Raw genomic sequence first — 15,910 nt, 5'->3', positions numbered from 1 at the left:
CTCTATCTAGTCTAAAACACTAGCATCACACCGCCTGGGTACCCCAACCCATTAAGTAGTCACTCCCCATTTCCTCCTCCCTCCAGCCCCCAGCAACCACTAATCTGCTTTCTGTCTCTGTGGATTTGCCTATTCTGGGTATTTCATACAAATCTAATCATATTTGTGCTAGATTTTTAATAAACTATTTCATTTAAACCTCATAACTACATTATGAAATAGATGTTAATTATCCCTTTAACAGATGACGAAAATAAGGCCCTGAGAAGGTAATGTGCATGAAGTTCCACAGAAGAAAACAAGTAAAGGTCTGCACATCCATCAGTCATTTATTCAATGAATACTTATTGAACACCCATCACAGAGCCACTACCAGCCCATACAACACGCATTGCAAAACAGCAGAAGGCAACCTGCTGGAAGCCCCCAGTGCATGGAGAACAGAGAACAGGCTGTATGTCAGCACCTGCCCCTCAGCCAGGAGCTCTGATGCAGTGAACAACCCTTACAACCTTCCATGGCAGCCCTGGCAACCATGTGGTAAGCTCAGTGCTAGCTAGCTAGCACTGGGGACAGAGTTCCCCTGACCGTACAGCTTTCGTTCTGGTTGGGAAGGCAGACAACACACAAGTAAAGAAATTAATAAGATTAGTTCAGATAATGAGTGCTATGAAAAGTAAAGTAGCTTCATGGGATAGGGAGTTGTAGAGGTGGCTGCTACTCTACATCAAAAAAAGAGGGGACTCACGGAAGAGGGAATGTTTGAGCTGAGATCTGACTAAGGGTAGGATAGCAATCATGCCAATATCTGGGGGAAGAGCATTCCAGAAAGAGGGAACAACAAGAACAAAGACCAAGGGATGAGAGCACGCTGGCTCATCCAAGCAACAGAAAAGAGGCTGGCTGGAGGGAGACAAGTCAGTGGGGAGGGATGGGAGGGGCTGGGTGAGGGGCCTGTGGGACCAGCTCACGTGGCTCTATCCTTCCCTCCCTCGGTGAGAGGGGCTGACCTTCTTTCACTCTGTGTGAAGGATGGACTAGAGGAGGCCAGGGTAGAAGCAGGGAGACCAGTTGGGAGGCTGTTGCTATCATCCACGAGAGAGGGAATGTGACATCCATCAGTCAGGTGGAAATGGGAAGAAGTGCTCAGACTCTAGACATATTCTGAAGGTAAAGCCAACATGATTTTCTGACTGGATGTGGGGTTTGAGAAAACAAAAAAAAGGAACCAAGAATCACTCCAGAGTTTTGAGCTAGCAACTAGTAGGCTAGAGTTGTCATTTACTGAAATGAGAAGACTCTGAAAGGGGCAGATTTGGGAGGGCAGTCAGGACCCCAGTTGTGGACATGTTAGTTGTGAGATGCCGTGGGGCATCCAGGTAGCATCCTAAGTACGCAGTACTTTAAACTAGCCTGAATGCAGCAGGAAGGGAAGAGCTAGACATCCAAGTTTGAGAACCAGCAAAATGTGGATGATTTTTAAAGCCAATCATCTAGATGAGATGCCCCAAAGGAAATGTAGAAAGAGAAGAGGGCCGAGCCTTGGAGCTTGCCAGAAGCAGAGGTTGGGGAGGGGAGGAGAAGCAGAGGAAAGGAGGCTAGGACTAGCCAGCGTGGTAGGAGGCAGACACACCAGAGAGATGCTCGGGAGGCCAGGGAAGCAAGCGTTTGAAGGGCGAGGGCTTGGTTAGCTATGGCAGATGCCGATGATAGGTCAGCTAAGCTACGGACTGAAAATTGACTTTGAAATAGGCCATGTGAAGGTCCCTGGCAACCTTGACAAGAGCAGTTTCACGTGTGGTGGGGACAAATGTCCGACGGGGCACGGTGTGTGATGCACGAGCGATGCACGAACGAGCATGGGAACAGAGGTAGGGAAGGAAACTCCATCAAGAAATTGTGTTGTAAAAGGAAGAGAGAAGCAGGGCAGACTTGGGAGAAAGGTGTGGGATCCAGGGAGGATTTTTTTTTTTTAAGGTTAGGAGCTTTTAGACCATCTGTGTCTGCTGATAGGAACAATCCAGGAGAGAGAGGAAATTGATGACACAGAGAGAAGAGACAATGAGAGTGTGAGTCCTTAAGGCATCAAGGGGCATGGGGTCAAGTGCACAGGTGGAGGGTTGGCATTGGACAGGAGCAGGGAGACTCCCTCTGACGAAAGTGGAGAGTACAGGTGAAATGATGGGAGCCTTAGGGAGTTTTCTTCTGGTGGCTTCTGTTTTTCCAGAGAAACAGGAAGCAATGTCATCAGCTCATGGTGAAGAGTGGGGAAGGGGGGTGTTGGTACTGGGATTCTAGAAGATGTGAACTCTTCATCCTGGGGTTTGGGAGAGAGAATGGTCCGGCCAGGTTTGGGGATTTGCCTGGCAAATCGAATAAAACCAGAGAGGGGCAAGGGAGCCGAGCTGCGGGCAAGGGATTGTTTGCCATGCTGGCCCATGCACTCTGGGTGGGGTAAAGAGGATGTGAGGACCAGGTGCAGGAAGTGTGAGGGACCCAAAAAAGTGGTAGGATGGACGGATTTTAGGAGCCGTTGCTGGTGGTGCCAGAGAGAGTAGGTTGAAAGAATAAGAGGTGGTCAGCAGATGGTGGCATATGGCAATGGAGGTTACCCAGGGGGTACAGTTCTTGATATAGACATGCCCTACGAGATGAACCATGGGTGGTCCTGAGATGGGGGTCTACAGACCGATGATGGTCTTACTATGCCCTGAAGCATGTTAACTCCACCCGCTAATCAGAGGACTAAAGAAAACGTGCTAATAGCTCTATTAGTAAATGGAAGAGACAGGATTCGAACCCAGGTCTTCTGACTCTAAGTCGAGCACCTTTCCAGTTATATCCCACCTAGATCCCTCTTCTGTGGGTAAAACTTCCCATCAAGGGGTTCGGTTTCTCACAATCATTTGCAGTGACAGACAGCAGTCACTTCAAAGATTTGATTGTATCTCCCAAAAGAAATGGAGGGCACTGCTAATAGAAGAACAGGGAATGGATGCTGAGCAAGCAAAGAACAAGGTGTCCTGGACACCCTTGTGGCTTAGTCGGTTAAATGTCTGCCTTCAGCTCGGGTCATGATCCCAGGGTCCTGGGATCGAGTCCCACATCGGGCTCCCTGCTCAGCGAGGAGTCTGCTTCTCCCTCTCCCTCTGCCTGCCACTCCCCCTGCTTGTGCTCTCTCTCTGACAAATAAATAAATAAAATCTTAAAAAAAAAAAAAAGAACATGGTATCCTGCTCCCCACCTTGCACCCACTCCCTTCTCCATCTGGCCCAACCCCTCCCTGGGGCAGCCCTGGGGGTCTTAGCCTCGGGTGGTTGCAGTCCCCTTTTGAGAAGCTGATGAGAGCAGGAAAATGCTTGTGAACACAGTCACAAATATGTTCACAGGTCAGCATGGAGTAGGTGCTCAGTAAAAACTTATCAGATGGATGATAGGTTTTTATCAGTTAGAATTCCAGGGGGCTCACCTGCTCTTTCCAGGTTAAGAACTGGTGTTAACCCTTTGCACTCTCTATGCAGGAAGCTCTGTTCTGTTGTAAACAGATGGCCCCTTGAAATAGGTAGAGGACCCCTCCTTCTTGCAAGCCACTGGAGGGTGGTTGCCTGCTTCCAGGTCCCAGTCACGGGCAGCCTCCCAGAGGTGGAGCCAACACCTCCTTAGGACCACCGGACATTCTTCCTCCACCATTCAACCCCCACGGTCCCTGGAGGCTGGCCTGTCCCCACTCCTGGTCTGCCAGCGCTGACCTCCTGGACATGCCCCAGCATTCAGACAGTGACTGACGTAGCCCCAGTGGGGAGTGGGATTGAAGCTCAGTGAAACAAATCTCCTGCTCTGCTCATCACCAAGAAGTCACACTTCACTGAGGTAAGCTCAAAGGATATATCCTGGTGGAGCTTCCCAGACCCAGACCTGAGACTAGGGAAACACGGGAGATGGAAGCTTCCAGTGTTTCCTCACTTCCTCAAGGAGGACAAACCTGTCCAGGGCCACATTATTCCACAAAGCCCTGAAAGAAGAGCTTACCAAGCTTCTTCTAGCCCCAACCACACCACCCGGAAACTCCAGTATAATTTCCTCAGATGGTTGCCACATCAGTCCAACAGCCGGGTTCATGGGACAACTTCTTCCCAAGCTGCCGTCTCCATCTTGCCACATTGGATATATAATTAGAGCTCACATGTGCCCAGTGTCATGAGGTAGCCGTCTGTAGCCCCCCATGGTGAGCTATCTCTGGAGTCACTGGGTCCAGGAGGACAGAGCTCAGCAGGCCTGGCAGAGGATGACCCCACCCTCTCCTGAGGGATGACATGCCCAGGCAAGTGGCCAAGGGGGCAGACCAGCTGGACAGAGTGGCCCCATCATGCTGCCCCCACCCAGCCCTGCCTCCCCACTTCCCAGGCAATGGGAGCAATCATCTCTCCCACATTCTTGCTTTCTCGTGGGGCTCTGGTAAGAAAGGGGGAAGGGGGGAAGTTGGTGCCCACCTGTGAGTCCCCGGGAGTGCTGGGGCCGTTCCCATGTGGAAATGCTCTGGTGGCAGGTGCCACTTACGGCTGAAAGGAGGCATGTCTCCGCCCGGGGGCAGGGAGCCCTCACCCTGGTGGTGGTGTGCTAGCAACCCGCCCTCAGAGAGCTGGCAAGGACGGCGCTGGCAGAGCACCAGCGTGCCTCCAGGGGAAAAGGGTCTCAAGAAAAGAGTGGGAGTTGGGGCCCTGTCTTCAGACACTTCCGTGTCATCTCCGTGTCACCAGCAATGGATCACAGGAGCTCATGGACTTGTGCTGTCATTACTTCTTCTCCTCAAACAATATTTGCCGTGAGATGGAACAAGTAGGAAGCACCCCCTTCGTTCACCCGGGGTTGTGGATTCTGCCCGACGTGTGGCTGTGGTCTCTGGTGGCAGCTTGCTCTCATCAAATGTGCTTTGTATTCTGAGGAGGCCTGCTATTGTTTGAGGCAGAAGGACAATGAGTCATTTGTGTGGTGTGCTATTGGCCCTAGGATTTCAGGGTGGCAGGGGTGAAGCAAGGTCCTGGTGGATCTTCAAGGCCCCACCTCTGCTGGGCCTCCACACGACCGTAACCCAGCACGGCAGGCACGGAACTCATTTTCCCAGAGGAAAACCTCTAATGCTTCCAGAGCGCATGCGGGTCGGCTTCCTTAAATCATTTTTAAGAGTTTGGGGGATGACACATGCCAACGGTAACAGCTCCCCAGCGACTGCGGGCAGAGACTTGAAGCTGCTTGCCATCCAGAAGGACGGTGTAGCCCGCCTCGTTCACAGTGAAGCTCTCTGGCGGGGAAGCAGATGGTCTGGGGTCCGAACTGAGCTCCAGCGCTTAGCTGCCTTTAAGAAGCATGCATGTCCTCACCTGTACCATGAGGAAAATAATAATGAAACCTCAAAGGCAGAGAGCCCTTGAGAAGGCATTAGCACCCTTTCCCGGCACCTGTAAATGTTCGGTAACTGTTAGTCATGGTGATGGAGGTTTGTTCCTAAGGCTCCTGCTTGTGTTACTGGGTCATTTTCATTTGGACCAAGGTCAATAAACACCTGTTATGTTTGAAGTAAGTCCTGAGCTTTGAACTGTCTGAACCCTCCTGTGGGGTGTTCATTCCGGCTTCTGGCCTCATAGGGTTTCTCGGGGCCAAATGGCCTTTGTCAAGCAGTTTGCATGAAAGGGACTTCATTCAAAGCCTTGTCGGATTAACTGGGGCTTCCTTTAAATAAGGGCTTGTTTTCAGAAGCTTTCTTTCTCCAACAAGGAGAAAGAATACAATGGATTCCAAGTAATCTGCAGTCCTCATCACAGTTTGTCACAAACACCTGGCACATCTTTTTAGCCCAGGGCGAAAACACATACACTCACTGGCTAACTCCAGGAACACAGCCTCAGCCTGATGTTCCAGAAGCATCTGCTGACAGACTTCCTCTCAAATATAGTTATTTCCTGGAAGAATAGCAAAACTGGTTTTGAATCAACAGTATGGCTTTAGTTGCTAGGGAAGTTAAGCCTTGTTACCAACAGCTGACCTAAAAAAATCTTAAAAGAATTACTTTCTTTTTTTTTTTTTCTTCTTTGCTTATCAACATGAAGAATGATTTATTGGTAAAGTCAATTTCAGGCAAACACAGGGACTTAGGAATTGGGTGACCGTGTTGCTTATTTCAACCGAAAGAAAACTTCAGCAGTTGCATAGGCAACATTTTATTTGGTTTTTCAAAAAGCAATTGTGACCAAGAGGAGAGAGAGATAAAGCACTTGTGGAATATATAAAGACACCAGCTTTTGGGGTTGCACATAACAAAGAAATATCTTAAATACTTTTCAAAATATTCTAGGAGCCAATACACAAGGGCAGGCTTTAGGAGAAGACAGGAATGTAATGGGGAGGGGCATATTAGGACCACCCATCTCCTTAACATCAGTGGGGAAAACAAAGCAGCATTCAACTTCACATACTGACTTTACACAGTTTGTATATAATAGCTTGACTGAAATCCAAGAAGCAAAGATGGAACTCTCACTCTGTTTATTTTGAAAAATAATTACATGGACACCCAGGTAATCCACCCTTGTCTGGCAGGTTTCCTTGGGAGGAGTCTCTGTGACTTAGCAGAGGATTGATCTGACACATTCCTATGGCCTTGATGTCAATTTTGAGGGGCAACTTGGAGAGATTCATGTTCTTCACCCTCCATGGACCCAGCCCTAAGTTTTGCCAATAGTTTTTTGTGCATAATTTGCATAACAGTTTCACCCAGATGGGTCTCAATTCCACCACCATTTCTGCAAGAAGACTGGGAACTTGCTTACATAAAAAATTAAGTCGAATTCATGGGCATTTTCAAAGGAACCTGTAGCATGTTTCCACACATATTTACATGCAATCTAAAACCCTCAGGGCAGTTTAAGAAGCCACGTGGAACACCATGGAAGACCATGGGAGACCACGGAAGGGGCATAAATTAGTGTGTGGTCTGAGTGACCTGTTAGGGGAGGGGAGGCTGGTGGGCCTTGGAGGGTTGGGCTTTTCTGTCCCCCTTGAACATGAGGGTCACTTGGACAACAGTGGACCCAACCCATTGGGGTGACCATAGGAAATGGGCCCTTACTTTCCTAAACTAAAAGTCAAGAAAATAATGCTTCGATTGGTGAGCAGCTGAGCACTCCCTCCAAAGTGGTACTTAAGACCACAGCCAGACCTTCGCACTCCTGAGCTGTCTCATGTATGGCAGAATGTTTTTTGCCTTTTCTCAAATCAAGGAAATAAATGTGAAGTATTGGACTCCCTTTATGTCACATGAATTTTATTTTATTCTCAAATATGGGTCAGAGATCAAAAAAATAGAAAAGGTAGACAGTGACAGTTCTCACTCCCAACCCCCTGCTCCCAGCTGCCTTATTCCTCTCACCCCAAGTACTTACTTTTATAAATTTCTGGTATGTCTTTCCAGTTCCTCTATGCAAATACAAGCACTATGAATATACATACATATTTTCTCCTTTCGTACCCAAAAGCCAACATACTGCACACACTGTTCTGCAACTTATTTTGTCACTAATTAGTGTGTCTTGGAGAGCCTTATATAGACTTAGAGAGTTTCTTACAACCATTTTTACAGCCGCAGAATATTCCATCATATGGCTACCTCAAAATTTATTTGCCCAGTCCTGTGTTGACTAACACTTCGGTCTTTCCCAATCTTCTGCCATTACATATAGTGTTGCAAGGATAAGTTCCCAAGAATGTGAGTCAGAGAGTCAATGTATTTGTGGTTTTGACAGATATTCCCAAATCACCCTCCTTGGGAGCTACACCAACATGCATTATATGCAAACATACCTATTTCCCCACAGCCTCATCAAGACTGTGTTTCTGCCAAGTTGGTAGATGAAAATGGTACTCAGGAAGAGTTTTACTTTGAATTATTCTTACTATAAGTAAGACCAAGCACATTTTCATATTTTATTTTATTTTATTTTTTTTAAAGATTTTGTTTATTTATTTGACAGAGAGAGATACACAGCGAGAGAGAACACAAGCAGGGGGAGTGGGAGAGGGAGAAGCAGGCTTCCCGCAGAGCAGGGAGCCCGATGCGGGGCTCGATCCCAGGACCCTGGGATCATGACCTGAGCCGAAGGCAGACGCTTAACGACTGAGCCACCCAGGCGCCACCTACATTTTCATATTTTAAAGGACCATTTGTATTTACTTTCCTATAAACTGTTCATAATCATGGAATTGTGTGTTAACATGTTATCTTTTTTATAGTCTTTGCCCATTAATCTATTGGATTTTATGTGTTTTTATTGATTTCTAATCTGTAATATGAGTTACAAATTTTTTTAAGATTTATTTATTTATTTCAGACAGAGAAAGAGCATGAGCGGGGGCAGGGGGGGAAGGGGCAGAGAGAGAGAGGGAGACAAGCAGACTTCCCTCTGAGCGGGGAGCCCAACCTGGGGCTTGATTCCACGACCCTGAGATCATGACCTGAGCTGAAACCAAGAATCAGACACTTAACCAACTGAGCTATCAGGCACCCTGAGTTACAAATATTTTTGACATTTATCTCTTATTTTTGCCTTTCAGGTTTTTCTTACATACACTAAATTTGATTAACCTTTTCGTTTAAAGTTTGTGGTTTTTGAGGCCTAGTTAGAAAGGCTACCCAATCCAAAGTTAGAAGGAATGGGGCACCTGGGTGGCTCAGTTGTTAAGCATCTGCCTTCAGCTCAGATCATGATCCCAGGGTCCTGGGATCAGGCCCCGCATCGGGCTCCCTGCAGGAAGGCTGCTTCTCCCTCTCCCACTCCCCCTGCTTGTGTTCCCTCTCTCTCTGTGTCTTTCTCTGTCAAATAAATAAATTCTTTAAAAAAAAATGTTAGAAGGGAATTCACCCACGTTTTCTTCTAGTTCTTTTGTGGGCTTGATTTTTAATGTTTAAATCTTAGACTCATTTGGCGTTTATCTTTTTTTTTTTAAGATTTTATTGTTTATTTGAGAGGGAGAGAGAGAGCGCGCGCACCAGCGGTGGGGAGGGGCAGAGAGAAAGGGAGAGGGAGAAGCAGACTCCCTGCTGAGCAGGGAGACTGACGCAGGGCTCTATCCCAGGACCCGGGATCATGACCTGAGCCGAAGGCAGAAGCTTAACCGACTGAGCCACCCAGGCGCCCCTGGCATTTATCTTGATATATGATGTATAGACCCAACTTCATTTTTTACAGACAGCTGCCATTTGTTGCAACACCATTTATTAAGAAGACCAACTTTTCCTACTGATTTGAAATACCACTTTTTATTTATGCTAAGTTCCTGTATGTATTTGGGTCCATTTCTGGATGTTCTCTTCCATTGGTCTATGTGTGGGCCAGTTCCATGTGGTTTTAATTACTGAAACTTTATATGTAATATGTTTAATGTTCTGGCAAATATTGCTGTGAAGTAAACCATCCCCAAAATTTAGTCATTTCAAATAAAATTCTTGTATTCTATCTCCCAGTCTCTGTAAGTCAGGAATTCCAGAAAGTCTTGGCTGGGTGGTTTTGGCTCATTGGGTTATCAGACAGTAACTATGACTGGAAAAATGTTGGAGGGGAAGAGCTGGAGCAGCTGGGGGGCTGGCCTGTCATCTCTTTGTCATCATGTAGCTTCAAGGTTTCTTTATGTGCTCTCTCTACGTGAGCTACTTTGGGCTTCCTCACAGCATGGCAGCTTCAGCAAGGTGGGACTGTTTACATGGCAGCTCAAAGTGATGGTGTGGGCGCTTCTAGGAACTAGAAGCTGCCTAGCCTTTCTCACCCACAGAGCATCACATCCTCTGCATTTGTTTGACTGCAAACAACTCAATCCTCTCCAAAGCCAAGAAGAGGAAACATGACCCCACCTCCCAGTGGGGCAAATGTCAAGGTCACATTGTAAGAAAAACACGTGGAATGGGAGATACTGTTGCAGCCAATTTGGGAAATACAATCTGATAGGGCTGGAACATCCTTCATCAATCTTCTATTTCAGAGTTTTCCTGACTATTCTTACCAGGAGAAGTCTTTCAAGTAACCTTTTTAGAAATCGGATACTTGAGGTGAATTCACTGATAATCATGTGTTAACCTTTTATCATTTTCATAGAGTACATTTAGTTCTAATTATGGTCAAGCTCTCACTATCAGATATGATCCGTTTCTGAAAAATATGCTTTAAAAAAAAAATCAAACAATTGGGATGAATGTTGGGTTTGGCAAGGGAAAGGGTGGTTCTAAGATAAAAAGCATTGCCCTTGACCCATGTAGTAATGGATTAAAGTTGGAGACATCCTATGAACTCACGTTTAGCTTAATATAAATACAAATTATTAAATATAGAAATACTTACGCACCAGTTGGCATAAACACATATATTTCCTTGCTCTGTCTGCTGGGAGGGCCTAGGAGTAATACCCCAGCAGCAATGAACATACCTGGCACCCATCTTCTGGTTTCTAATGCCATTCTCAAATAAAAGAAGGCACAGTTCCTCCGAAATGGCTGATTCTAGGACCAAAACAGGGAATATACACGATGAACCTGGAGCATCTTTTTTGTACCAGGAAATAAGGAAGTGCTGAAGCACAAACAAACAGCAACAACAACAACATCCTACATTGGTGGGGATATGTCAAAGGAATGGAGGAGTCAACTGAAAGATCTCCCAATGACCAAAGATAGAACAATCCAAGCAATAAAATAAAGTAGCATTGGATTATAACCCAAAGCATGAAAGAAATACGCATGAGTCCATAGTGATATACATAAATGCTTAACTAGATAAATGAGTGGAGGAGAAGAGAGACATATCTCCCTTTCAGAAGAATTCTGAATAATTTATGTGAAGTTTCAAGGAGGGGGAGCATAAATCCCCCCCTCCTTAAGTGTGGGCTATGCATAGGGACTTCAGAGGGGACAGTGAAGAAAGGCAGGAAAAGAATAGTGACGTTACAGTGGAAAAACCTGACCACTACCACCTCAGCTAGGTGATCAGGGTCAATATCAACAGTGATAAACATGTTGATAGGATGTAGCTGTGATATGAAAGGATGAGAATAGCACTTTACCTCTGTGGCCTTGTTCCCCAAAACCTGCAACCCCAGTCTAATCATGAGAAAAACATTTATAGACAAATTCCTATAAAGGAACATCCTACAAAATACTTGATCAGTACTCCTCAAAATTGTCAAGGTCATCAAAAATGGGAAGTCGGAGAAACTGTCATGCCAGAGAAACTGACAGGCCAAGAAGAGGCTAAGGAGACATGGCAACTAAATGTAATGTGATATTGTGGATGGGATCCTGGAACAGAAAAAAGGCATAGGAAAAAACTGAGGAGACCCAAATAGACCACGGACTTTAGTTAATACTAATGTATTGATACTGGTTCATTACTTATGGAAAATATACTAATGTAAGATGTTAACAGGGGAAAGAAGGTGTGGCATATATGGGAACTCAGTACTATCTTCTCCATTTTTCCATACATCTAAAACCGTTCTAAAAAATAAAATCTATTAAAAAAAAAAAAAAAAGCACTGCTCCTCCTTCTCAGGAGAATGAGATTCATAGGAGCCTATGGGCTGTGGCTGTAGACAGTGCCAGCACTGCCCATCATTCTGATACTGAGGAAACCCGGTCAGGTACCACCAGCCCCATCCCTGACTTCTTCACAGGGTCAGGTGAAAGGTCAGGTAGTCCCTTGATGTAAACCTAGGATGAGGGAAAGGATATTTTCCCCAGGACCACCACTATCTGAAGTACAATCTAAGTGGAGCCCTGGCCAGCCAGCCAATCCTCATCTCTAAGAGTGAGCTCCCACCCAGCCTCCTGCCCATGACCCAACATGGTCTGGGGGTCCCTATTCCACCCCCCTTCCTTTCCTTCCTTGCTCCCCAACCTCCATTCACAGAAGAGAATGGGAGATGGAGGGTGGTCCGTCTTGGAGAAAAGCAGTCCTTGGCCCCAAATAAGCAAATACAGCAGTCTCTCACGGTCTGGAGTCCTCTGAGCACCTTGGGGTCAAGTAGGACACTCGTTGGTCATACTTGGCCAAGGAGGCCAACACAGCCGACTAAACCCCATCATTTTGGAGGAGCTCTGTCCTTCCCACCACACCCCAAGAGAACTTAGAACCACTGTGTAGGAAAGACTGAATTCCATGTTGAGATAGTTTAAGAGTCTTGTGTTACAGTCAAGATGGAGATGGTAACAAATCAGAAAGGCCTGTGTTGGAAATGTCCAGTGCAGAGTCTTTATATGTCCGCTCTATGGAGACATGCGGCGTGTTCTGAACAGTAAGGGAAAAGGTGCACACCCTGATAGATGACCCTGTTGGACTTCTTGTTTCCTGTGGCCCTCGCTTCCTTGCCACGCGCACAGCCACACCACAGACTCTGCCATACCCCAGAAATGCTATAACCCTTAAAACAAACTCAGATCTCACCTTTGACCCCAGCCACCTATCCCCCCAACTCCGTTACCCTACTAGACTAGTGCGACTCAAAATGTGACTGGCGGCCCAGCACTCGTCAGAGAACTGTTACAAGAACATAAGTGCAAAAATCGAGAGTAAGCATCCAGAAACGTTTCTATCACGCTGCCGTAGCCGCGAGACATCCGAGCACGCTCCCCGTGGGCGCGTAGAGATGCCGTCACGTGCGGACTCCACACAGGAAGCGGGAAGTGGGGGAGCGCTGCCTATCGGGCATGCGCAGTAGGACGGCGCATTGGTCCGTGTGATCTGAGAAGCTGCGTAGCCGACTCCCCTGCCTCTCCTGACTTCACCCTTGAAGCAGTAGTTCTTGCTCCTCCTATAATTCACTCCTGGGAGAAGAAACTCTTCTCTGAGAGAAACACCTCAAAGCCCAGGCATTCACCCCTTCCCTCTGGTTTCACTTCTTTCTCAACCCAACGTGGACCCCGGAGAGAACCTCCATGAATGTTCACACCATCCAGTGCATCGGCCCAAACGGTCTCCACCAGGAGTGAATCCACTTCCGAGTCAGGCTGCTGATTGGTGCTGGAGTCCTGTGAGGGAACCACCCTTGGTGGGATGATGGAAACTGGGAATTCCCTCCAAGGAAGACGCAGCCCCTACCCATGCCTTTCCCTGTTATAACACAACAAACACACATTTATTTTTTGCTGAATATTTATTGAGAGCCGATTATTTGCAGTGTTGTCAATTATGGGCAGCTGTGGTCCCTGCCCACAAGGAGCTCATTGTCCAATAGGAGATACTGGCCAGGTAGTGCAAGGAAGTTGAAGCTTAGGGAGAGGTACAGGAGGCCAGGGGAGAGTATAGCTGGCCCTGAAGAAGCACACACACGTTGTAGCCGGGCAGTAGCTGGGCATAGTTGTGTGTGTGTGTGTGCGTGTGTGTGTGTGTGTGTGTGTGTATAGAGGTGGTCGGTGGGGGGAAGGGAGGTCAATCATGTCTCTCCAGTCAAAATGGAAAAGACAGCTTCTGTTATCATTTTTCTCAGACTGAGTCCTTATTAGCAGCACATGCAGGAAAGAAAGTACCACAATCAGGGTTGTGCATTGTTATGGCCAAATCAGATCCTGTGGTTCTGAAACTGTCATTCTGGAACTTGGATCTCCCCCCCACACACACACACACAAAAGAAACATCATTCCAAAGGAACCTCAATATGGGTCTGACATCACTACATGTGTCACTAAATCATACACTGAGCCTCTAACAGGAACCCCAGTAAAACATGGGCCTTGCCCAGAAGAGTAAGTTGGTTCCCATTCTTTCAACAAATGCCCTGAAGCTTCAAGTCTTCAGGTCTCTGCCATGAAAGGATCTCTGTTGCCTTTTAGGCTAAACATTCCAAAGCATGGTGTCTGTCCTTGTGGTTGCAGCCCCAGCATGTGGCACAGGGTCTGGTCCACAGGAGGGGTGTGGAAAACATCTGCATGCAAGCACGGGTTCCTGGGAAGCTGCAGGCCTGTCCCCACCTTGGTTTCATTAACCTGTTCCTAGAGAAGGACTATGCTGTCTATGATCTGAATGTTTGTGTCCTCCCAGAATTCAGTTGAAATCCTCATGCCCAATGTGATGTTAGGAGGTAGGGCTTTGGAGGTGATTGGGTCACGGGGGCAGAGCCTTCATGAATGAGATTGATACCTTTATTTAAAAAAGGTCTGAGGGGCACCTGGGTGGCTCAGTCAGGTAAGTGTCTGCCTTCAGCTCAGGTCATGATCCCTGGGGTCCTGGGATCGAGCTTAGTGGAGAGTCTGCTTCTACTTCTCCCTCTGCCCCGCCCCCTACTTGTGCTCTCCCTCCCGCTCTCACTCTCTCTCTCTCTCTCTCGCTCTGGCTCTCACACTCTCTCTCAAATAAATAAATTTTTTAAAAGGTCCAAGAGAGGTCCCTTTCCGCTTCTGCCGGGTGAGGGCCCGTGATCTGGAAGAGAGCCCTCACCTTGATTGTGTTGGCACCCGCTCTCCCAGCTTCTAGCCTCCTGAATGGTGAGAAATAAATGTTGTTTATAAGTCACCTAGTCAGTGGTATTTTGTTAGAGCAGTCCGAAAAGACCAAGAGAGACCACTTCTCCACAAGAAGCAGCCCCAAGTCTAGACCAGCTATAAAAAATACACAATGACTTTCAGTGTCACTGGAGGTAACACCATTGAGCAAACCCAGTGGGTCTTGATAGTTCCAAAAACACAGGTCCATTTTTCAGTCGCTATGGGCAAATGATAGTTAATTTCATTACCCATTCCTTTTTGGTCCAACTACAGCTTCTTACCAGTAACGTTCCAATTATAGGTCCCTAAAATTTGGCATTTGGAAACTAAAAGTGGCACGCAGATTAGATTAAAATCCCAATCTCAGTGGCACTAAAATCTCTACTTCAGCATTCCACTAGGAAGCCTGGTGGCCCCAAAACCACTGGCAGCTGGGTGGCACTGGGTCCCACGGCACGCACGAATACACCCACAGACCGGCAGCTGGAATTCCCACTATTTGCAGGAAGGCGGCTTTCTCCGCAGTGAATTATCAGCCTTGTGCGGAGCTGGTCATGCTGCTATTCCCGTTCTTGAGGAAAAAAAAAAAATCATCTTTGGTCGACCTCTTTCATTATGAACTAAGTTTGTTTGGGGGGTTCAAGGATTGACCTCACAATGTGTAGAGCTGCATATTTTCATGAGCATTCTTTCGACTATGACTTTCCCAGTGACTGAGACTCTAAGATACGCATTATGGCTTTAAGTATTCCTATTGCGACAGCAGATCCATGTACAACCCACTCAGAATGTGTTTGTGCAGTGATATTTCATTTGTGACATGCTGTTTGTAAACCCAGGCTATGTATATTACTTGCAACAGTCAGCCTTCTAGAATGAGTGCACCCCCAGTGCCAGGGATAGGCATGGGTTTGCAGCAAAAATAATGACATCGGGGCACCTGGGTGGCTGAGTCAGTTAAGCGTCCGACTCTTGGTTTCAGCTCAAGTCATGATCTCGGGATCGTGAGATGGAGCCCCACACCCCCAGCACTGCTCAGTGGGGAGTCTGCCTGAGATTCTCTCTCTCCCTCTACCCTCCCCCTGCTCACGTGCTCTCCGTCTCTAAAATAAATAAATCATAAAAAAAAATCTGACATCAGGCAGACAATGAGCTGGTGCCTCTGGCAGCAGCCTAAGCTAAGGACTGTAAATGCCGGAGGCTCACTCCCTGCACATTCCTTGGATCTATTTAACAGGTGCCCTTGAGGAGCCACTAAGTCAGAAGTTCAAGTCCCAGCCTTGCCACAACCCCAAAATGCCCTCAAATACCACAGGCCTTACTTTTCCCAGCTGTAAAACAAAAAAACTATATGAAGGGAAGCAAAATATACCACCATGAAATATATCTCCTTGG

The sequence above is a fragment of the Phoca vitulina genome, unplaced genomic scaffold (assembly GCF_004348235.1).
Source record: "Phoca vitulina isolate PV1807 unplaced genomic scaffold, GSC_HSeal_1.0 scaffold2, whole genome shotgun sequence".
NCBI classification, from domain to species: domain Eukaryota; kingdom Metazoa; phylum Chordata; class Mammalia; order Carnivora; family Phocidae; genus Phoca; species Phoca vitulina.
The sequence above is the reverse complement of the archived record's forward strand: the minus strand, read 5'-3'. Positions refer to the sequence as shown.